This window comes from Chiloscyllium plagiosum, unplaced genomic scaffold (genome assembly GCF_037043375.1).
Source record: "Chiloscyllium plagiosum isolate Xiang-an unplaced genomic scaffold, Cpla_swu_hap1 HiC_scaffold_49, whole genome shotgun sequence".
Lineage (NCBI taxonomy): Eukaryota > Metazoa > Chordata > Chondrichthyes > Orectolobiformes > Hemiscylliidae > Chiloscyllium > Chiloscyllium plagiosum.
In genome coordinates this window covers 21,622,910-21,648,617 of record NW_028270187.1, presented here as the reverse complement: position 1 = coordinate 21,648,617, position 25,708 = coordinate 21,622,910, and the positions used below count along the sequence as shown (strand labels likewise).

The window sequence follows — 25,708 nt, the reverse complement described above, 5'->3', positions numbered from 1 at the left end:
ATCATCTGCAGTCCTCACTTTCTCCATTACTGAGGGCTGTCCCCTCTGCATACTGAGTGGGCAATTAACCATCAGAAACTCATTGTATGTGGAGCTGACTGCTCAGTTCTCGAAAGTTGCACTTGATGAATACATTTTTTTACAATTCTGCAGATATTCATTCAGTGCCAGAGTTAGAAATGTGGTTCATGGTTTCAGCAGCTTGATATCAAACAGGAAATTACTGAAGAACTCTGAGGTACAGGGTACTCCAGGTATTATATTGCAACTTACATTAATGCTGAGAGTATTTTCAGACAGCCTGACAGATGTGATAAGGGAATGAGTTGACATGTGGAGGTGTGACATTTTTATCATCACAGAGGCGCATTTGAGGGAGGTCAGGGCTAACAATTCAAAACTCTATTGTACTGGAACTATAGACAGGACAGGGCAGGGTGTTAAAGATGAAGTGGTGTTGCTTTATTAATTAACAAGTCAGTTACTGGTGAAAGGATGGACAATATCTTGGAAGGGTCTTCAAATGAGGCTTTGAGGGTCGAGATTTGAATCAAAATGATGACACACACACTGCTTTTTTAAGCACACTTTAGCTTACAGTGTGTAAACAAGCCCTTCTGACCAACAAGTCCACACAGACCCTCCGAAGAGCAACATTAAGATTGACAAGTCGCCAGGCCCGGATCAGATTTGTCCTCGGCTGCTTTGTAAAATGAGAAACGTGATTGCTTCGTCACTTGCGAAGATATTTGCATCCTAGGTCTCCACTGGAGTCGTTCCTGAGGACTGGAGAGAGGCAAATGTAATTCCTCTCTTCAGAAAAGGAAATAGGGAATTCCCGAACAATGACAGTCCAGTAAGTCTCACGTCTGTTGTCTGCAAGGTGTGAGAAAGGATTCTGAGGGATAGAATTTATGACCATCTGGAAATGCATGGCTTGATTAAATGCAGTCAACACGGCTTAGTGAGGAGCAGGTCATGATGAGGGTCGAGCTGTGGATGTGGTGTATACGGACTTCAGCAAGGCATTTGATAAGGTTCCCCATGGTAGGCTCATTCAGAAGGTCAGGAGGAATGGGATACAGGGGAACTTAGCTGTCTGGATACAGAATTGGCTGGCCTACAGAAGACAGCGAGAGGGAATAGAAGGTAGTAGAAGGAAAATATTCTGCCTGGACGTCAGTGGTGAGTGGTGTTCCACAGGGCTCCGTCCTTGGGTCTCCATTGTTTGTCATTTTAATTAATGACTTGGATGAGGGGATTGAAGGATGGTTCAGCAAGTTTGCAGATGACACAAAGGTTGGATGTGTCGTTGATAGTAAAGAGGGCTGATGTAGGCTTCAGGGGGACATTGACAGGATGCAGAGATCGGTTGAGAGGTGGCAGATGGAGTTCAGCCTGGATAAATGCGAGGTGATTCATTTTGGAAGGTCGAATTTGAAAGCTGAGTACTGGATTAAGGATAGGATTCTTGGCAATGTGGAGGAATGGAGAGATCTTGGTAGGCAGATACATGGATCCCTTAAAATGGCCAGCCAAGTGAACAGGATTGTTAAGAAAGCATATGGTGTTTTGGCTTTCATTAACAGGGGGATTGTGTTTAAGAGTTGTGAGATCTTCTTGCAGCTCTATAAAACTTTGGTTAGACCGCACTTGGAATACTGCGTCCAGTTCTGGTCGCCCTATTATAGGAAAGATGTGGATGCTTTCGAGAGGATTCAGAGGAGGTTTACCAGCATGCTGCCTGGAATGGAGAGCTTATCTTATGAAGAGAGGTTGACTGAGCACGGACTTTTTTCATTGGAGAAAGGGAGGAGAAGAGGGGACCTAATTGAGGTATACAAGATAATGACAAGCATAGATAGAGTCAAAACCCAGAGACTATTTCCCAGGCCAGAAATGGCTAAAACGAGGTGTCATAGTTTTAAGCTGGTTGGAGGAAAGTATAGAGGGGATGTCAGAGGCGGGTTCTTTACACAGAGAGTTGCGAGAGCATGGAATGCGTTGCCAGCAGGAGTTGTGGAAGGAAGGTCCTTGGGGACATTTAAGAGACTACTGGACATGCATATGGTCTCAGAAATTTGATGGTGCATACATGAGGATCAATGGTCGGCACAACATCGTGGGCTGAAGGGCCTGTTCTGTGCTGTACTGTTCTATGTTCTATTTTCAAAGTCCTTGCACTTAATAATAACTTGGTCTTGGGTGTGGAACTGAGGCCCATCATTTCAATGCTCCATACTGTGAGTTGTGTACTGTTTTCACCATATTGTTATAAAGATGAACTGAATAAAGGAGGGATTTTGTGTTTATTGGACAATCTAAAAGTTGGTATTACGAAAGGATGTCGGACCTTCAGTAAAAAGACTTTGCTGTTAATGGTTAGAACAATGGTGCAAACATTTACACAGAGATTTCCAGCCCAACATCCAAGGATATGGTTTATGAGGGATTCAATGTAAGATGCCATCTGCTGCAGGAACCCTTCATCTTTATAACACATTCATTCAGGATTGGGTCCAAGGTATAAAATTACAGAAGGGATATACTTGCAAGACATGGTTGTTTACTGGTAAGTGTTACAAATGTTGAACTGCATCTGGACCAGCGCCATATGCTAGTCCATTGACCAGTCTGCCCCACACACATCTCCCTGTTGTTCAGGTATGTCTCTAACCAGTCTATTGTGAGGGATTGTGTGACGAACTGTCCAGCTCAAGTTAGGAAGTTCACTGAACAGATTTTGGAGATGGCCAGTGTTTTTGGAGGTCGTGGTGAGGGCCAGTAAAACTGTGCCTGAATGTCGGTTTTTTTTCAATGTCATTTCCAACAGCTTTTCTGCCTGCAAGATGGTGTGTTCACCGAACTGGACATGAATTGGCTGTTTTCTATAGTTACTGAACTGTAATACTTAGGTGTGCGCTCTGGTAAGTCAATTATTGTTCACTTCAATTGCTTTCAACTGAAAAACAATGATGTTTGGTTTATTTTAAAATATGTAAGAAATAAAGTGATATTAATTCATCATTATACAGAATGTAAAAGTGACCTGCTGTATATTTCCCACAGACTAATCAAGCAACAATCAGATATTGTCTGGAAAGCAAGATTATGTGAAGAGGACTATGTCCCAGGTAACATCACCATCCTCTGTGGTAGGTTCTGTCCCACTGACAGGACACAGCCAGGCAGAGGCGGACAGCTCCTTGACATATAGTCAATATGGGGAGGCATGGTGGCTCAATGGTTAGTATTACTGCCTCATAGCACCAGAGACCCAGGTTTGATTCCAACCTTGGGCCACTGCCTGTGTGGAGTTTGGACATTCTCCCCGTGTCTGCATGGCTTTCCTCCCACAGTCCAAAGAAAGGCAGATCAGGTGAATTGGCCATGGTAGTGGGTTGCTCTTTGGAGGGGGTTGGCGTGGAATGGTTGGGCCAAAGGGTCTGTTTCCACAGTGTTGGAAATCTAAAATAATCATAGTGCTCAGCATTGATGTTGGATCCTGTGGCGGCTAGACTGCTCTCCGGCAGGTTATGGGGAACCAATAAAAGGGAAACCAAAAATTGACGACATCATCACCGATCTGCCTGCTGCAGATACACTCCTCCATTTCATATATCGGTAAGAATGATCACTGCATAGTCTTAATGGGGAACAAGGGCTAACTTCACATTTTGCAGACCCTCCACACCATGATATCGACTGAATGGTACAGACTTTAAACAGATTAAGCAACCAATGACGATGCATCCATGAGGTATAATAGCCCATCGGCAGCAGCACAATCGTATTCTGTACAACTCATACAGTCTGCAACTTCCTGGACAGACATAAATCCCACTATACAGTAACCACCACGGCCCGACAACTCTCCCACTGTACAGTAACCATCACGGCCCGACATACCGCCCACTGAACCGTAACCATCACGGCCCGACATATCTCCCACTGTACTGTAACCGTCACAGCTCGACATACCTCTCACTGTACAGTAACCATCCCAGCCCAACATATCTCCCACTGTACATTAACCATCCCGGCCCGACATACCTCCCACTGTACAGTAACCATCACAGCCAGACATAGCTCCCACTGTACAGTAACCATCACACCCCGACATACATCAAACTGTACAGTAACCATCTCGGAGAGACATATCTCCCACTGCACAGTAACCATCACGGCCAGACATACCTCCCACTGTAGAGTAAGCATCACGGCCCGACATACCTCCCACTGTACAGTAACCATCAGAGACAGACATACCTCCCACTGTACAGTAACCATCAGAGACAGACATACCTCCCACTGTACAGTAACCATCACAGCCAGACATAGCTCCCACTGTACAGTAACCATCACACCCCGACATACATCAAACTGTACAGTAACCATCTCGGAGAGACATACCTCGCACTGTACAGTAACCATCACGGCCCGACATACCTCCCACTGTACAGTAACCATCAGAGACAGACATACCTCGCACTGTACAGTAACCATCACAGCCAGACATACCTCCCACTGTACAGTAACCATCAGAGACAGACATACCTCCCACTGTACAGTAACCATCACAGCCAGACATAGCTCCCACTGTACAGTAACCATCACACCCCGACATACATCAAACTGTACAGTAACCATCTCGGAGAGACATACCTCGCACTGTACAGTAACCATCACGGCCCGACATACCTCCCACTGTACAGTAACCATCACGGCCAGACATACCTCCCATTGTACAGTAACCGCCACGGCCCGGCATACCTCCCACTGTACAGTAACGATCACACCCCGACATACATCCCACTGCACAGTAGCCATCACGGCCTGACATACCTCAAACTGCACAGTAACCGTCAGGGAGAGACATACTTCCCACTGTACAGTAACCATCACGGCCCGACATACCTCCCACTGTAGAGTAAGCATCACGGCCTGACATACCCCCCCCCCCCTTGTACAGTAACCATCACGGCCAAACATACCTCCCACTGTACAGTCACTGTCATGGCTCGACATATCCCCTACTGTACAGTAACCATCACGTCCCAACATACCCCCCACTGTACAGTAACCATCACGGTCTGACATACCTCTCACTGTACAGTAACCATCACGGTCTGACATACCTCTCACTGTACAGTAACCATCCCGGCCCGACATACCCCCCACTGTACAGTAACCATCACGGCCCGACATACCTCCCACTGTACAGTAACCGTCACGGTCTGACATACCTCCCACTGTACAGTAACCATCACGGCCCGACATACCTCCCACTGTACAGTAACCGTCACGGCCCGACATACCTCCCACTGTACAGTAACCATCACGGCCCGACATACCTCCCACTGTACAGTAACCGTCACGGCCCGACATACCTCCCACTGTACAGTAACCATCACGGCCCGACATACCTCCCACTGTACAGTAACCGTCACGGTCTGACATACCTCCCACTGTACAGTAACCATCACGGTCTGACATACCTCCCACTCTACAGTAACCGTCACAGCCCGACATACCTCCTACTGTACAGTAACTGTCACGGCCCGACATACCTCCCACTGTACAGTAACCATCACAGCCCAACATACCTCCCACTGTACAGTCACTGTCACGGCTCGACATACCACCCACTGTACAGTTACCATCACGGCCTGACATACCTCCCACTGTACAGTAACCATTATGGTCTGACATACCCTCCACTGTACAGTAACCAAACCGGCCTGACATACCTCCCACTGTATTGTAACCCTTACGACCCAACATACCTCCCACTGTACAGTAACCATCCCAGCCCGACATACCTCCCACTGTACAGTAACCATCCCGGCCCGACATATCTCCCACTGTACAGTAACCATCACAGCCCGACATACGCCCTACTGTACAGTAACCATCACGGCCCGACATACGCCCTACTGTACAGTAACCATCACGGCCCGACATACGCCCTACTGTACAGTAACCATCACAGCTCGACATACCTCCCACTGTACAGTCACTGTCACACGGCCCAGCATACCTCCCACTGTACAGTCACTGTCATGGCTCGACATACGCCCTACTGTACAGTAACCATCACGGCCCGACATACGCCCTACTGTACAGTAACCATCACGGCTCAACATATCTCCCACTGTACAGTAACAATTATGGCCTGACATACCTCCCACTGTACACTAACCATCACTGCCCGACATACCTCCAACTGTGGAGTAACCATCACAGCTCGACATACCTCCCACTGTACAGTCACTGTCACACGGCCCAGCATACCTCCCACTGTACAGTCACTGTCATGGCTCGACATACCTCCCACTGTACCGTAACCATCACAGCCCGACATACCTCCCACTGTACAGTAACCATCACGGCCTAACATACCTCCCACTCTTCAGTAACCATCAAGAGCTCAGTGCTTAGTACTGCTGCCTCACAGCACCAAAGTCCTAGGTTCAACTCCGGCCTTGGGTGTCTGTGTGGAGTTTGCACATTCCCCCAGCGTCTGCGTGCGTTTGCTCCAGGTGCTCCGGTTTTCTCCCACCGTCTAAAGATGTGCAGGTCAGCCGAATTGGCCATTCTAAATTGCCCACAGTGTTAGGGCAATTAGTCAGGGTTAAGTGTAGGGCAGGCGAATGGATCTGGTTGGGTTGCTCTTCTGCTGGTTGGTGTGGATTGGTTGGGCTGTTGGAACTGTTTCCACAATGTCTGGAATCTAATCTAAACTCCAAGGTTCAAGTCAGGAATATGATGGAATAGTCACTTGTCTGAATGAGTGCAACTCCAACAGGACTCTAGTATGGACTTACGAGTAACAGGCAACACAGTTGTGTGGGGAATATCCTGTCTCACAAACGTGATGGATTATTTTGAGGAAATGACAAAATTGATTGATGAGGGCATGGGGCTCGATGTTGGCCGATTGGACCTTAGCAAGGCCTTCGATATGGTTCCTTATGGCAGGGTCATACAGAAGATGAAGTGAAATGGGATCAGCGGTCAGTTAGTAAGATGGATAGAGAACTGCTTGGTCATAGAAGACAGAGTAGTGATGGAACAGTGTTTTTGTGACTGGAGATGTATAAATAGACTGGTGGAGTTGCAAATTATGAGGATGATTGCCAGAGAATACAGCAGGATTTAGGTCAGCTTCAGACTTGGACAGAAAAAACACGGATGTAATTTTATCTGGGCAGTTGCGACGTGATGTATTTTAGAAGGTTTAATGCAGGAGAGAAGTATAAAGTGGATGGAAAAATTAATGGCCGCATCAACATCCGAAGTGATCGAGGTGTACAGCTCCTCAGTCCCTGGAAGTAGCAAAATGGGTGGATAGGGTGATCAAGAAGACTGACGGCAAACTTGCAGACATACAGCGCAGCATGAAGTATGAACATTAGCAGGTCATATTGCAGTTGTAGGGAAACTTAGTTCGAGGTACATTTAGAATATTGTGTACAGTACTGGTTGCCCCACCAGCAGAACGATATGGAAGTGTTGGAGATGGTATGGAAAAGTTTTACCAGGATCTTTTCTGGTCTGGAGGGTATTAGCCAGAAGGAGATATTGAACAAACATGGTTTGTGTGCAGCTGGGCATCATTGGCTATGGGGCTACCTGATAGATATTTACAAAATTATCAGAGGCATAGATAGAAGGACAGTTCGGTTTTAGGTAAAAGGGAGAAAGTTCAGGAGATGTGATAGGTAAGGTTTTTTTTCGCTGTTCCAGACAGAATGTGAAAGTGCCTGGAATGCACTGATAGAGGGGAAGAAGCCAATATAGCAAGGTTTAAGAGGCATGTTGGCAGAAGTATTACTAAGTAGAGAATAGAATGACATAGAAGGTATCAGAGCAAAAACTTTTATTTTAACTTTAGAATGGCATCATGTGTCAGGGCGAGCTTGCTAGGATGAAGGGCCTGTTCCTGTGCTGGACTGTTCTTTAAAACAAGATTTGTGCGGGAATGGCAAGATGTTGACTGAATGATGACTGATGATCAACAGCCACATTCAATGGATCTCTCAACAACTTGCAGCTTCATACCCTCCCACGCACAGCAGAGAAAATCAATATGGAGAATTGGACGTGAAAGTCCGAGCTGGTAACTGGTGACTTCATCTCGCCCCTCGCTCCGACCACCTTCTATCTTGGACACCAACATCTCGGCGGACACTGCACAGACAGAAGCTGCATGTACTCCACACCCACCAATGCAGGCATCTGACACATGCCAGCCTCACCATGCCATCCCAGCACATTTCCGACACACTGACAGTACGCTTCTGTACTTCAATGCTACAGCTCAGGGTGCACTGACAACTCTCCTTGCGATACTCCTGCAAGGACACTGTGCTCAGGGACGCACACCCAGCTCATGGACTGTCCCTCTGGGCCTGCTCAGTCCGTGTTTGTACACACTCAATGCTGCTGCAAGGACACTGTGCTCAGGGACACCCACCCAGTTCATGGACTGTCCCTCTGGGCTGCTCACTCCGTGTTTGTACACACTCAATGCTGCTGCAAGGACACTGTGCTCAGGGACACCCACCCAGTTCATGGACTGTCCCTCTGGGCTGCTCTCTCCGTGTTTGTACACACTCAATGCTGCTGCAAGGACACTGTGCTCATTGACACACACCCAGCTCATGGCCTGTCCCTCTGGTCTGCTCACTCGGTGTTTGTACACACTCACTTTGAACTGACTTGAATACTCACAGAATTATTGCCTTGCCTTACCCTGCCCCCAGCAGTGTTTCCCCTTAGCCAGAGCTACCAGGCTCACCCGCCTGCTGCATTGTTTTGGTGTTAAGCACAGACACAAACCCAGGAAGCTTGATATCATTGTCCACAGTCAGTCACGGTGCCCAGTGCAGTGAGACAAGAAGTGTCTCAGATCCCAGTCCGGGAGCTTGGACACGGTCAGTCAGCCTTTCATGGTTGTTAGGGTCAGGATCCTTCCCCTGTCATGGGGTGAGGAGCTGAATGTTGGGGAACCCCTATTCCTCTTGGCTGTTTCTGCTCTCGTGTGGGGTGGTTCCTTCCAGGGAAGTGGAATTGCTTGTAACAGTTGGTACAGACCGAGAGAAGGTGCTGCATTCAGTGACAGTGGGAGAACATGAGCCTTTGTGGGAGGTGGGTGCAGTAACAGAGAGACAGTGAGGGCGAGGTCACAAAGTGCAGGTGGTGGCACTTACCATGGTGACGTGGAGATGGTCACTGACCTCCTTCCGACACTACTTGGCATTCACTAAGAAGGCTGGCACCTCACTGACACATGGATCAACCTCCAACCAAGCTGGCAGGGTGTAGTGTCATGGCCTCCCTTGCCAGTCCTGGAGGAAGATAATGTCCCTCTCTTGCACCGTGCCATCCACCAGAACCTCAGCGGCTTGGTCTCAAAGTGAAACCCCAGTTTTACCCCCTCTGCCATGTCCAGGCAAGTTTCGGATTGACAATCCAAGAGTATAATGACTTTTTAAAGAAGGCCCCTGTAACAGGAAGGCTGGTGCATTCTGGGATATCCAGGCAGTGGGCAGTTGTTATGACAAAGGGAAAAATAAACATCTGCTTGGTGTCAGATGAGAGGAAGACCATGTGGGCAGGGAAGGTAGTTAATGAGACAGATTGGTGATGGTATTATGAGAATTTGCACTTCACCTTGTGGAGAGAAACCCTCCATGAAACCCGTCTAAAATGAGACTTGACCAAATCATTAGATGGCTTAGGCCTCTGTCTGTCTGAACTAAAATAGGGATGCAGTGCGAAATGTTGGGAGCAACAAACTTGGAGCGGAGAATTTTACAGGAGATTCAAATCCTTAAAATAGGGGTAACACAATGTTTTAGACTGTTAAAAGGAGCCGGGGAAAATCCCCTGCCTTATAGTTACCCACATTATCCAATCCTCACTGGATGCAGGGATGGTGCCGCAGGACTGGAGAATGGCTAACACCGCAGCTTTGTTTAATGTGGAGCAAGGGAATGACTTAATAGGTCGCAGCTGGAATTCTGAGACAGTGGATAAACGGTCACTGAAGAAGTCCCTGGGACTCCAGGATGATCAGTCTGGATTTGTTCAAGGAAGATCGTGTGTAATTAATCTAACTGTGTCGGTCTGAGGCAGTAACCTGTATCTGCATGTGACTTACTCGGATTTGACGGGAGATTCCATGGCAGACAGTTTAAAAACAGAAACTATAGGATCCAGGTGAATGGAGCAAACAACCCAGTGAAGTGCAAGGCAAGGCATTTGGGGACATCAACAATAGAGAGATATGTACAATAAATGACAGTATAGTCAGTGTGGGCAGAAGGAAACTGGAAACATTAATAATCTTGTTAATATAGCAAATGGCATTATTTCCTCTATCAGACAAAATACGGAACTTCAAAGCAGCAAGCTTATGCAGGAACTGTATAAATAATGAGTTCAGTCACAGCTTGGGCACAGAGTACAGTTCTGGTCACCCCATCACATGGAAGGATGGAATTGGACTGGACAGGGTACAGAGGAGATTCGCTATCCTGTGACAGTGGAAGTGCAGTTATGAAGAAAAATTGAAATGGTGGATGCTGACAGGAGATTTGATTGGGGTGCACATATTGTCAGGAGCCTGGTTAGAAAGGGAGAGAACACCTTGTTCCCGTTGAAGAGCTCAGTTACGAGCGGCGAATATTTAATGTAATTTGTTGAAATATTTGAGAAGTGGTGAGGAAAGTTGTTATTTCACCCAGAGTATGGTCGGGATCTGGGTGTCACACATGGAAGCCGAGTAGAGGCAGAAACTCTCAAACCATTTTAATAACGGTCTGCACTTGAAGTCCTACACTGTCCGGGGAGACAGAACTAGGGCTTTAAAAAACAACATCACATCTTTACCAACACAGACAGTGGACAGAGTGATCTCCTCTATACTGTGCTATTTTCTGAAATTTTCAAAGGTTACCAATGTTTGACATAATCAATACGCAGGGATGAGCGGTGAGGGCAGGGAGGAGCAGTGTGTAAATTGATTAGAATCACGATAATAATGATCCCATTCTTTATCCACAATGCTATTTCACTGTGTTGGCCTATTTAACCTACCTGTAAAAATCGGGAAAACGTTTGTTTATTCAGTTCTCAGTCATGGTCACACTGCAGCAACATCTCCATAATCCCAGCTCAATCTGACCTGGTTCACTCTATTGAAAGCTGCAATTTCACTGGCCTTGTTGAAAGGTTCCCAGCTTCTTTCTTGCCCCATTGAAGGCTGCTCTCAGTCAACTAATGTTTCTCACTCTCAATTATTGCACATCATTCTCTACCATCACCCTGATCTTTACAATAAAATGATCGCTGCGCCCCAAAACGTTCCCCTACTGACACTGGATCCACTTGCCCCACCTCTTTCCCAAGGACCAGGTCCAACAGTACATGCCCTCTTAGGCTGGAAACATACTCCTGCAGTCAGCCCTCCTCGATGTAACCCAGGAACACTTGCCCCTCGTGACCTTTCACCACCAGTATCCCGGTCTATATCTGGAAACATTAAGTTTCGCAGTATAACCGATCTGTAGTATTGTCATCGCTCTCAAATGAACCTGCCTATTTATTCCCTCCATCCTTTCCAATGGTTCCTGGCTGACAGACTGTATCTCACAGTATAATTGTACACTTGTTGTTCTGTAGCTCCAGCCAAATTCATTCTGTTCTTGGACGGATCCTCTTTCTCTTGGACTCCTAAACTAACGCTAATCTAAACCAATACTTCTACCTTCATCCTTTCCCTTCCCTTTTATCATTTCAGAATCCCTTATACCCAGCAATATTTAACACCCAGTCCTGCCATTCCTTGAGCCAGCTCTCGGTGATCCGTCCATCAGATTTCCACAATCTGCATCTGGAACTCCGCACATTCCGAGTATTCACGTCCATGCAGAGTACCTCAGATTAAGGCTTTCGTTCTTACTCCATCTTCCACTGATAGACTTGTTGTTGTAAATTAGTACCAACTGCATCTCCCATTATTTTGAGAATCCTGGTAGTCTCCTCTTCTATTCCTTTTTGGATCCTAAGCACACACCAAGTTATTTTCAATCCCTCCCACATACCCCGTAAGGAATTCAGTCCCAGCTCTGTCATGTTAGCCCATCCAGCTTGTACAGTTGCTGCCTTCTCCTGAACCAGTCCCAGGAATCTGAAGCCCTTCCTGCAGCACGATCGTTCCAGTCACACTCTCATCTACCTAAAACTCTGAGTCCTGTTCTCACTTGGACACGGCAATGGGAGTATTCCAGGGATTGCTACATTTGCGGACTGGCTTGCTAACCATCCACCTAGCTCCCTAAATTCTGACTCCCAGACCACTTCACCCTTCCTACCCAGGTCGTTCCTACCAACAGGGACATGACCTTTGACTGCTCATTGTCCCCCAGACGAATGTCCTGCAGCCACCGTGACATTCTTAACCCCACTATCCTGGAATTACAGAAACACTGACACCTTCTTCACTTTCCTGACTCCCCTGTGCCTATTGCTTCTCCTTCCTTCTCCCTCCACTCCTGTACAGTCAGGCTGCTTGTGGGGCCACAGACATGGCTCTGACTTCACTCCTCTGAGCAGCCAATACCTTCATCAGCTTCCAAACTGGGAATCTGAATTGGGAGGGAGACACCAGGATATTCTTGTATTCCCTGACTGTTTCTCTCCGATTGCTTAGTTCCCCAGACTCTTCCTTTTTCCAGGCCGTCATGTCTGCAGGGTGATTTGCTCTGCGTGTGTGTTATCCACCTAACTCTCAGCACCACAGATCTCCCATAGGGTCTCTAGTCACTGTCTGAGCTCCATGACCCAGTGTCCATCTAGGACACAAGCAGGGGGCTATGACTTCCCAATGTAACAGAACACATTTTCCATCTGATAGGTATGTCTAACCATGTCTTAAAATACAACATGCCTGGAGTAATGTAATTAATTACTTAGAATGAAGTTAACCATATTGCTATTTCCCGAATGTTAAGTCCCTTATTCAACTGTGGCTTACTGAGGGTAATTTATTATATTGGCTCACAATTTCACTTGTCCCTCTTATTTCTGTTTTCAACCCTTATTTCAGAAGTTGAAAAAATAAATTTGCTGACTTACAACAATTAACTGACAGTCACTAATAACAGTGTATTTATCAACCAGTGACTTTACAGCCTTTCCTGTGATGGCTCTTGCATTTCTTTCAAACTCAGTGCAGGTAGGTCCCAGCAGCAGAAAGTTATCTCTGTGACTCCCAGGTGTGTGTAATCCTCCAGCTCCCACTGCACTCTGCTCCCTCACAGGGTCACCATCTCGGTGACTCCCAGGTACATGTCCTCCTCCAGCTCCAACTCCACTCTGCTCCCTCACAGGGTCACCGTCTCTGTAACTCCCAGGTACATGTAATCCTCCAGCTCCCACTCCACTCTGCTCCCTCACAGGGTCACCATCTCTGTGACTCCCAGGTACATGTCCTCCTCCAGCTCCAACTCCACTCTGCTCCCTCACAGCGTCACCGTCTCTGTAACTCCCAGGGACGTGTAATCCTCCAGCTCCCACTGCACTCTGCTCCCTCACAGGGTCACCATCTCGGTGACTCCCAGGTACATGTCCTCCTCCAGCTCCAACTGCACTCTGCTCCCTCACAGGGTCACCATCTCGGTGACTCCCAGGTACGTGTAATCCTCCAGCTCCCACTGCACTCTGCTCCCTCACAGGGTCACCATCTCGGTGACTCCCAGGTACATGTCCTCCTCCAGCTCCCACTGCACTCTGCTCCCTCACAGGGTCACCATCTCGGTGACTCCCAGGTACATGTCCTCCTCCAGCTTCCACTGCACTCTGCTCCCTCACAGGGTCACCATCTCGGTGACTCCCAGGTACATGTCCTCCTCCAGCTCCAACTGCACTCTGCTCCCTCACAGGGTCACCATCTCGGTGACTCCCAGGTACATGTCCTCCTCCAGCTCCAACTGCACTCTGCTCCCTCACAGGGTCACCGTCTCTGTAACTCCCAGGTACATGTCCTCCTCCAGCTCCAACTGCACTCTGCTCCCTCACAGGGTCACCGTCTCTGTAACTCCCAGGTACATGTCCTCCTCCAGCTCCAACTGCACTCTGCTCCCTCACAGCGTCACCGTCTCTGTAACTCCCAGGTGCATGTAGTATCCAGCTTGTACTCCACTCTGCTCCCTCACAGCGTCACCGTCTCTGTAACTCCCAGGTGCATGTAATCCTCCGGCTCCCACTGCACTCTGCTCCCTCACAGGGTCACCGTCTCTGTGACTCCCAGGGACATGTAATCCTCCAGCTCCCACTGCACTCTGCTCCCTCACAGCGTCACCGTCTCTGTGACTCCCAGGTACATGTAATCCTCCGGCTCCCACTGCACTCTGCTCCCTCACAGGGTCACCGTCTCTGTAACTCCCAGGTACATGTCCTCCTCCAGCTCCAACTGCACTCTGCTCCCTTACAGGGTCACTGTCTCTGTAACTCCCAGGTACATGTCCCCCTCCAGCTCCAACTCCACTCTGCTCCCTCACAGCGTCTCCGTCTCTGTAACTCCCAGGTGCATGTAGTATCCAGCTTGTACTCCACTCTGCTCCCTCACAACGTCACCGTCTCTGTAACTCCCAGGTGCATGTAGTACTCCAGCTTGTATTCCACTCTGCTCCCTCACAGCGTCACCGTCTCTGTAACTCCCAGGTACATGTAGTACTCCAGCTTGTACTCCACTCTGCTCCCTCACAGCTTCACCGTCTCTGTAACTCCCAGGTGCATGTAATCCTCCGGCTCCCACTGCACTCTGCTCCCTCACAGGGTCACCGTCTCTGTGACTCCCAGGGACATGTAATCCTCCAGCTCCCACTGCACTCTGCTCCCTCACAGCGTCACCGTCTCTGTGACTCCCAGGTACATGTAATCCTCCGGCTCCCACTGCACTCTGCTCCCTCACAGGGTCACCGTCTCTGTGACTCCCAGGTACGTGTAATACTCCAGCTCCACCTCCATTCCTCTCCCTCACAAGGTCACCATCTCTGTGACTCCTAGGCACGGTAAGGCCTTGATCCTCAGTGCTGATTTATATCCTCCCACGTTGCTGCCTCTGTAACTCCCAGGTATGTTAGCCTCATGCTCCTGCTCCAAGTTGCTCCCTCACATGGTCACTTCCTCTGTGACTCGGTGCTGATTTCAAGCCTCCTGCTCTGCTGCTTCTCTAACTCCAAGTCCCAGCCGGCCTCGATCCTCGCTGCTGATTTATATTCACCCGCTCTGTGCTGATCTCTCTCAGGTTCTCTCCCTTTGTGACTCCCAGGTAATGGTAGGCCTCAAGCCTCAGCTGAGATTTATAACATCGCATTCTGCTCTGCTCTCTTACAGGATCGCTGTTGTGCCTGGAAGACAGTGGGAAAGAGGAGGATTAGACAGAGCAGAGGGTTTTACAGTGATTGAGCGAGCTATATGGGATGGAACAAGTTATCTGGGGAGCTAGGCAGACCTGCAGCAACTAAAGAAGCTTACTGGAAGATACTGTGAGAGTTTCAGACACTGAAAAAGGCAAAGGAAATAGAGAGATGGTGGCTTGTTCATGACGGAGCTTTTTCTGAACTGGTTACGGTGATGTGTAGACTTCAATAAAAGGAAATTGACATCCAGCAAATGTTGTCTGGTCCTGGAGACTTGGATGGAGACTTGGATGTGACAGACTTGCATGTGACAGAGTGAGAAGACTTGCAGTAACTGGGGGGAACATAAACCTTTGGGGCACTGGTGGTATTCAAGGACCCTCAGAACATGAGGAGATGCAGAGAATGGGGGCATTCCAAATAGTGGAATTGTAGGGGCTGGAAGTCCTGAGATGTGTAAGGAGGAAGAAAAGCGCCAATTTAACACATACAACCATTATAATTATAGACATTTAGGAAGGGAACCTGTGCTGTCATTGATTACAGTGAGATGGAGAGTAACAGAAACTGAAGGAGTTACAATTTTAAAAAGGGAGAGATTTTTGGTGATCAGAAGTTTAAACAAGAATAAAGAAATTTTAGTGATCTCTAGCACAGATGGGAATGGAGGAGGTGAGATATTGTGAGGAACCGTCAGATTTATATGGCGGGGAGGATGTCAGATATGAAAGGGAGAGCTGCATTATCTGTATGCAGTTACAGACATGAGGAGTGTTGTAGTGCCTGCTGGAGGGTACTCAGATAACAACAGCAGTGGCTCAGGAAGGCAGCTCACCACCACCTTCTCAGGGACAACTCAAACTCAACAATAAATGCTGGGTCAGCCAACAAAGCTCGTGTTCATTAATAAATGAAGGAATAAAAGATCTACAATTAGCACTGAGGTCAGAGCTGAAAATGTGTTGCTGGAAAAGCGCAGCAGGTCAGGCAGCATCCAGGGAACAGGAGAATCGACGTTTCGGGCATAAGCCCTTCTTCAGACCCTTTCGAATAGAGGTCACACAGGCAGGGTCTTTCAACAGCCCTTCATAAACCTGGAACCACTATACCCTGGAAGGACAGGAGCTCCAGGTACACGGGAACACCAGCATTTCCAAGGTGCCCTCCAAGACACGCACCATCCTCCCAGCACTGTGTCTGTTCCTACACCCAAAGGACTGCAATGGGTCAGGAAGGCAGCTCACCACCACCTTCTCCAGGGAATTACAGATGGGAAGGTAATGGTGAAACTCTGCTGTTTATAGCCAGACTGAAAAATAAATCCAGCAGTGTGTGTGAAATGAAATTTCCATTTCAGAACAACATGCTTAGCATGGGTAGAGGATTTGTTTGATTGGCACAAGGCAGAGAGTGTGAAGAAAGGGGTCTTTTTCACGATGGGAACTGGTGATGAGGGGAGCTCCGCAGGGGTCAGTGTTGGGACTACACTCTACGCGTTATACATTAAGAGTCTGGACAAAGGAAGTGAATGGGTTCGAGAAATGGGTTTCCAAAAACAATCCCAGGGATGAAATTTGTGTCATATGCGGAGCAGGTGAAGTCTCTGGGTCTGCACTTGATGAAGTTTCATAGGCAGCGGCAGAATCTCATTCAAACTTACAGAATACTGAGGGGCCTAGATGGTGTGGACGAGGGCAAGATGTTTCCATGAGCAGGAGAGACTAGGGGCCAAGGGCACAGCTTCAGAGTGAAGGGACGACCCTTTCGAATAGAGATGTGGAGGAATTTATTCAGCCAGAGGGTGATGGATCTGTGGAACTCACTACCTCATGGGGCTGTGGGTGCTAAGTGATTCAGAGATAGCTAGGTTTTTGATGAGTAAGGAGATTAAGGGTTACAGGGAGTGAGTGAGAGAACGAGGTTGAGAAACAATTCAACCATAATCGAATAGTGAAATAGACCCGATGGACCGAATGGCCTAATTCTACTCCTATAAATGATGGTCGTATGGACTGCGCTTTTTCCATAGGTTTCTAACTGTGCAATTCGCATTTCTGGCATATTGTTTACCATACATTCCAGCACCTTCCTGATTATTGATGTCACTTCTTGGTTTCAGATCAACTGCAGAAAGCTACATCACAGAGTAACTTGGGAATCCTTGTGTATAAATCTCAGAAAGGTGGTATACAGGGCAAGCAGGACAAAGAGAAGAGCTGGCATTGATTCCAAAGGGAATGGAGAATAAAAATAGGGAAGGCTTGTAACAACTATAGAGGACTCCAGTCAGCCCACAGTGAGAATACAGTGAACTGGTTTGGTCCCCTATCTGGAGGGAAAATGTCCTTGCATTGGAGGAAGCCCAGAGAAGGTTCACCAGGCTAATCTTCAAAATGGAGGGATATTGATAAGAAGAGGTGGAGAAGGTTGAACTTGCCGTCATTAAATTTTAGAAAATGAGGCAAATTTATTGATACAACGAAGATTCGTGTGTTCTTACAGATTCAGTACTGAGACATTGTTTCCCTGAGCAAGGATCTGTAACTGGAGATAAAAGGGAATACAGTTACCAGAGAAACTAACAGAGAAAAGCTGGGTTGTAGAGACTGGAGAATGTTACAGAGCTCGGGTGGTTTGAGATCACTGTTGGTGATTAGATTTCTGATCGGTTGTCGGGCTGAAAGATGTCAAGGAGAGTTACAGGGTTATCAGTCCTGAAGGAGTTACAGAGCTCAGGAGGAATATAGGGACTAGAGGTTACTCAGATAGGGGTGGTCGTTGGAGATTCAGGAGATACAGAGACTGGGAGGGTTGTCGGGACTGAAGATTACACAGATATTGGTGGTAGTTGGAACTATAGAAGATTTTAGAGAAAGGGACGGTTGTAGGCACTGGAGATTAGACAGATTGGGTGGTATTTGGAGCTACAGAAAGGGAGGTTTGGACGGACTAGAGATTACACAGATTGGGGTGGTAGTTGGAGCTGCAGGAGTTTATAGAGACCGGGAGGATTGTTGGTGCCAGGAATTACACTGAAATGGACAGTAGTTGGAGCTGCAGGAGTGAGTGGGATAGGGAGGGTTGAAGGGGCTGGATCAGTTCACACAGCCAGGGAGAATTATAGGGATTGGAGGAACCAGAGATACTGAGGGTTGTAGGGCTGCAGGAGTTCAGAGAGATACTGAGGACTGTGAAGGCAGGTTTACAGCATTCTCATCAGTTACACAGAGATGTGGAGTGCTGTTCTGGAGGAGGTGACAAAAATCAACAGGGTTGCAGATACTGAAGATATTACAAAGACAGTGAGCTGTAGCATTTGAGAAGGTTACAGCAACAGGATGTATTGAGGAGTTGGAGGCTGCTAGAGGTGTTAAACATGCTGTAGGAGATCAATAACCTTACATTGATCAGGAGGATTGGAAGCTCTGGAGATAAAGAATTAGAATTGCAGTAACTGAAGAATATCACAGAGATGGGGAGTAACATGAGTTAGAGGAGTTATAACATGAGATGAGCTGTATTCATTGGAGTCAGGGAAGATACAGGGAGATCTGAAGGGACCACAGGTGATCAAAAGTACAGTGAGGCTTCTCAGTATAGGATTGGGGTAGCTTACGCAGACAGGGAGTATTTTATGGAATGGTGCTTTTTACAGAGACTATGAAGTTTGATGGAATTGAGGGACGAACAGAGATATGGAAGGCTGTAGTTAATGAATTCATTTGTTGATGTCGGATGCTGAGGTTCTGGAAATTATATGGACCGGAAAGCTGGACAATCTGTCAGAGCTTACAGAGACAGGAACAGCAATAGAGCCTGGAGACACTAACACAGATAAGGAGTATTGCAGACACTGGAGGAGGTTTCTGCTTTAGGGATAGTTGTAGGGGAATGTAACGTTTACACAGATAGGGGTGTAAGAGCTGGAGAAGGTTATGGAGATGATTAGATTGATGGGGAGACTGGAGGAGCTTACATTGACAGGGCGGGTGATAGCGACAGGAGGATGTTACATAGATAGCCAGTCTTGTAGAAACTGATCGGGAGAGTCACAAGCATTGGAGTTGGTTCCACAGATCGGGGGTGTTACAGGAACCTGAGAGGATTACGCAGATAGGGAGGATTGTAGGATGTCCACATTTTCAGAATGTTTCAGGACTGAAAAGGGTAACACAGTGAAGGAGGGATGTTGGAACTGTGGGAGTTCACACAGACTTGGAGGTTTGAAGGGTTTGGGGCTGTTTATGGATAGAGGGATATATTTAGGGACAATAATATGGAATGCAGAGGGAGAGTTTAGATTAGAAACCCTACAGCATGGGAACAGGTACTTCGGCCCAACAAGTCCACACCGACCCACCAAAGAGTAACCCACCCAGACCCACTTCTCTCTGACAATGCACCTAACACTATGGGCAACTTAGAATGGCCAATTCACCTGACCTGCACATCTTTGGAGTGTCAGAGGAAAGCCACACAGACACGGGGACAATGTGCAAACTCCACACAGACAGTCACTCAACGCTGGAATCGAACCTGGGTCCCTGGCGCAGTGAGGCAGCATTACTCACCACTGAGCCACCGTGCTGCCCCAAATTGCAGATTTACACAGAGACAATGTTTGAGGTGCTGGGAGGACTATATGGAGTGGAGGAGCAAACAGAGATGTGCAGTGTTGTTGTGGCTTGAAAAGTGTCTGGAAGTGTTTATGCAGATAAGGTACTCAGTAAGGTTGGGAGCAGGTTACTGAGGTCATGTGGTGCTATAGGCCAGTAGGCAGGAGTGTTATAGGGCCTGCACAAGGTTACAGTGATATTATGTTCTCTTGGGGCTTGAGGAAGGTACACAGGAGGGTATTTTGGTCCAGGCTGGAGGAGTGCACAGAAACGGGGGCACGTAAGTATTGTGCAAGACTACAGAAATAGGGATTATTGGACTGAGCGCAGGATGAGATTATTGAGATTGGGCATGTTATCGACACTGGAGCAATTTACACACAGGGAGAGTCGTCAGCATCGGAGTAGGTTTCAAATATACCGCGGGAATATGGTTGGGGGGGGGGTGGGTGGAGGTTACAGAAGCAGGAAATTTTCTGGGAATTACAAGTATTCCAGACACTGGCACAAATGAGTTGGACCGAAAGGCATGTTTCCTTCCTGTATGACTCTATCACACGACAAAAGACAATGTGTGAATATAGAACAGAAAGATCCCAGGGTTCAATACCATCTCCTTGAGGGAGACCTGCTTTCCCCTCTGTTGTACTGATCCTCACTAAGACAGCACAGGCCTGGATTGATAACTGTCAACTTCTTATACTGACACAGGTAGGCTCAGTACAGCAGAGATGAAAGTAAACAAGAGGGTGGGGATTGAGCCTGGGACCATCATGCTCTGTGTTCGTGCTTCAACACTGTATCTGTGTCATGTCTTCTGGACCAAAGTTCGATGTATTAAATACACTCTGCTCTGTTCACTGAGTGATCTTACCTCACTGCAGGATTTACTGAAGGCTCCAGATCTCACTCTCCATCTCTCTGGCTGACCAACTGTCTTCAGTGTGGTGATGGACGAAACAGGAATTGGGAATTCTGCTGAGTCAGGAGCATCCTGAGTACCTACAGGAGACAGAGAAATGAACAGAATGGGAAATCAGACTGATGCAGTGAGGGTTACACATGGAGAATGGCACCAAGTCCCACCGAGACCTGGAAAATCCCAGTCTCCATCCCTGGCCTGTGCTGCTGCATCTCCCTGGAGTGGAGAATTCTGTTGGTTCAGGATCTGGAGTAGCTGCAAAAGGTGCAGTCACCGGCATCAATTAAACCCTCACAGTGACACATATCACATGGAGAGAGACTGTGTGATATCACCAGAGTGCAGGAAGTTATCAGGATCAAATCACGGTCAGGAAGAAGGTGCACTGGGATCAGTACTCAGGGATGAGGGAGATATCAGTGGGCCAGGCAATGGCCTCGGGTTACTCTCACTAGACTGTTCATCCAGAATTTAATGCCGGTAGCAGGGATACCCATCTGACTACTTAATACCCTTTAAGTAAGGAAATCTGCTATAGGCTGCCAGTCTAGACTACATATGAATCCAGACCCAGAGCAATGGGATTGACTCTCAAATGCCCTCTGTAATGGTCTGGAAAGCCACTCAGCTCTAAGGCTGGTCAGAGTGGGCATGCGATGCTGGCCAGCCAGAGACAGCAATATCTCACGAGTGAATTAAAACTAACACTGCTGGGACCAGTGTCCTGGCCAGTCATGTCGGTAGGTTTATGGACAGGCTTTAAACTGACATGGAGGGTGCAGAGACAGGCTTCAGGTGAAAGGAGCTTTCCAAATCCAAAGGGAAAATGTGAAGCCTCGGAACAGCATGGGGATGTGGCTGAAGACAAGCAGAAAGGAACAGGAAGGGACAGAGTTTAACGAAAACTGTACATCAATGAATCAGTTTGTGACAGGACATTGTGGGAAAGAGGAAATTATCATTTTTTTTGGAATGGGCAAAGTATCTACAATAAGGTAATAGACTTGTGACACAGAGAAAATGAGACTTAGTCACCAGACAGACGTGGTTACAGGTTGAACAAAAGGTGGAACATAAATATTCAACAGTAAACAACCTTACAGGATCTCAGGCAGAATGGAAAAGCAAGATGGGAACCCTGACACTAATGGATAACAAAGGGATTACAGAGAAAGCATTTGGCCACAGATTATGCAGCTGAATCAGCCTGAATGTAAATTCTGGGTGCTATGTGTCAAAAACATAAGCAGGAGAACAGTTTTTATGCTGCCTTGCAGTATTTCATTGCTCATCCCTGCATTAAACAGGAATTCATTAGAATTTGTAGCAAAGGTGGTGAGATAATTTTTGGAGACTTCAATCTTTGTATAATCTGGGACAGACACATTGGCAAGAGTGATATTTTCCAAGATCCTCCTTGAATGTTTTTGTCAGTGTTTCTTTGAATAACACATTGTGCAAATAGCTAGGATGTAACTATCTCAGATCGACCGTTGGGTGATGAAGCTGAGTGAATGAGTAATATCACACCAAGATCCTCCAAAAAATTACACCGGAATTCAAAGAGATTATGACATTTTAAAGTGACCATAAAGCACACCCAAGCATCAGTAACAAAACCAATTACATGATTTTGAGAGAGAACTGACCAAGGTAAACAAAATGTCAGTCTGTAAATGAACAGTGGAAAACATTTGGACCCAGAGAGTCCTAGAGAGGTACAGCACATAAACATACCCTTCGGTCCAATTTGTCCACGCCACCCAGATATCCTATCGTAATCTCGTCCCATCTGCCAGCACTTGGCCCATATCCCACTAAACCCTTTTTATCCATATACCAATCCAGATGCCTTCTGAATGCTGCAATTGTACCAGCCTCCACCACTTCCTCTGGCAGTACATTCCATACATAAGCACACTCTGCGTGAAAACGTTGCCCCTAAGGTCCCTTTTAAATCTTTCATCTCTCACCCTAAACCTATGCCCTCCAGCTCTGATCTCCACCACCAAGGGAAAAAACCTTGTCTGTTTATCCTATCCATGCCCCTCATGATTTTATAAACCTCAAGAATGTCACCCCTTAGCCTCTGACACTCCAGGGAAAACAGTCCCAGTCACTTCAGCCTCTCCCGATAGCTCAAATCCTCCAACACTGGCAACATCCTAGTAAAACCTTTCTAAACACTTTCAAGTTTCACAACATCCTTCCAATAGGAAAAAGATCAAAAATGCACGCAATATTCCAAAAGTGTCCTAACCAGTGTGCTGTACAGCTGTAATATGACCCCCAATCTCCTATAATCAATGCTATGACCAATAGAGGAAAGCATACCAAACACCGTCTTCACTATCCGCTTACCTGCGACTCTACTTTCAAGGACTTATGAACTCCAAGGTCTCTTTGTTCAGCAACATTCCCGAGGACCTTCACATTAAGTGTACAAGTTCTGCTCAGATGTGCTTTCCCAAAATGCAGCACCTCACATTTATCGAAATTAAACTCCATCTGTCACTTCTCAGCCCATTTGCATATCTGATCCAGATTCCGTTGTAATCTGAGGTAACCTTCTTCACTACCCACTATATCTCAAATTTTGGCGTCATCTGCAAACTTGTTAACTGTACCTCCTATGTTCATGTCAAAATCATTAATATAATGACAACACATAGTGATACAAGCACCGATCTTTGTGGCACACCATCATCCTCCAGTGTGATCAATTAGATTACATTACATTACAGTGTGGAAACAGGCCCTTCAGCCCAACAAGTCCACACCGACCCGCCGAAGCGAAACCCACCCATACCCCTAACCTAACACTATGGGCAATTTAGCATGGCCAACTCACCTGACCTGCACATCTTTGGACTGTGGGAGGAAACCGGAGCACCAGGGAGAAACCCACGCAGACACGGGGAGAACGTGCAAACTCCACACAGTCAATCGCCTGAGGCGGGAATTGAACCCGGGTCTCTGGTGCTGTGAGGCAACAGTCCAGCCACTGTGCCACCATGCCACCCACAAACGCAGCCCTCCGCCACCACCCTCTGTCTTCTACCTTCGAGCAATTCTGTATCCAAACAGCCAGTTCTCCCTGTATTCCATGAGATCTAACCTTGCTAAACAATCTCCCATGAGGAACTATTTCAAGCACCTCACTGAAGTCTATAGAAATCACATCTAATGATTGGCCCTCATCAATCCTTTTTGTTACTTCTTCAAAAGGAGCAATCAATTGCTTGAGACATGATTTCCCACACACAAAGCCATGCTGACTATCCCTAGTCACTCCTTGCCTTTCTAAATACATGTAAATCCTATCTCGTAGGATTCCCTTCAACAATTTATCCACTACTGATGTCAGGCTCACTAGTCTGTAGTTCCCTTGCTTTCCCTTACCACCTTTCTTAAATGGTGGCACCACGTTAGCCAACCTCCAGTCTTCAAGCACCTCACCTGTGATAATCAATGATACAAATTTATCAGCAAAGGGCCCATCAGTAACTTCCCTCGCTTCCCACAGATTCCAAGGTACACCTGATCAGAGCCTGGGGATTTATGCGCTTTTATGCATTTCAAGACATCCGGCACCTCCTCCTCTTCGATATGGACGCTTTTCAAGAGGTCACCATCTCCTTCCCCACATTCTGTATCCTCCATTTCCTTCGCCACAGTAAACACTGATGCAAAATACTTATATAGTATCGCCACCATCTCCTCCGGCTGCACACAAAGGCTGCCTTGCTGATCTTGGAGGTGCCCTATTTTCTCCCTAGTTACCCTCTTGTCGTTTATGTATTTATAAAAACCCTTTGGATTCTCCTGAGCACCATTTGTCAAAGCTATCTCACGTCCACTTTTTACCCTACTGATTTCCCTCTTAAGTATACTCCTCCTGCCTTTATATTCTGAGAATTCACTTGATTTCTCGTGTCTATACCTGACAAATGTTTCCTTCTTTTTCTTAACCAAAATCTTCATTCTCTCGTCATCCAGCATACCCTACACCCACCAGCATTTCCTTCCACACTAACAGGAATACTATGTACTGTCTCTGGAAAGCCGTTATCTCATTTTTGAAGGCCTCCCAATCTCCAATGATAAAGGTTTCAATCTCTTAAAATTGAATCACCCCAATTCCTGCATCTCACGAAACTGACACTTGAAAATAATAATAATAAAATAGAACATTCTAAACTAAGGCTTTGATGAGGTGAGCTCTGGTCAGTTCTGTCGATCTGGAGGTTACCAGATACACGGAGAGTACTTTCTACTAGAGCAGCACCAGGTCAGTGTCAGGCAAATATATTCACATCTGAACTCACATTTCCCAGCCTGGGAATCTGAAGCTGTGCACAGCCAATTCTGGTAAACATCAGCAAAACTAGGTCATCAAGATCGGCCCAATAGTCTAATAAAAAAAACAAATGAATCATTCAGACTAAAATATCCTTCAGGTTCCACAATGCAGTCACGGTTCCATCCTGCATGTTATATGAATCCCGCTCCCTCTAACCTCCTGCAGGATCTCCGTCCCTTCCTACATTTGTACCATCCTACAGGTTCTGCAGCCCTTCCTACCTCCGTAACATGACCCGGACTCTACAACTCTTTCTTCCTCTGCAATGTTCCACAGAAGGGTACTAGATGATGGTGGGGCTTACAGAGTTAGGGAGGAATATCAGGATTGGAGGATTTTGCAGTTATTAGTAATATTAAAGTGGCTAAAATTG

General features: G+C 47.0%; 1 long non-coding RNA gene across 1 annotated transcript in view; it reads right to left on the bottom strand.

Annotated features, from left to right (window-relative positions):
• The window catches only part of LOC122548059 (uncharacterized), a 33,165-nt gene extending 7,786 nt beyond the window's left edge, over positions 1 to 25,379 (bottom strand). Inside the window, exons 1-2 of the long non-coding RNA XR_015755081.1 lie at positions 25,301 to 25,379; positions 20,925 to 21,052 (exon numbers count right to left, since the gene is read on the bottom strand). This is a non-coding gene — a long non-coding RNA (uncharacterized LOC122548059). The remainder of the gene's footprint in view (positions 1 to 20,924; positions 21,053 to 25,300) is intronic.
• Between the last annotated feature and the right edge of the window lie 329 nt (positions 25,380 to 25,708).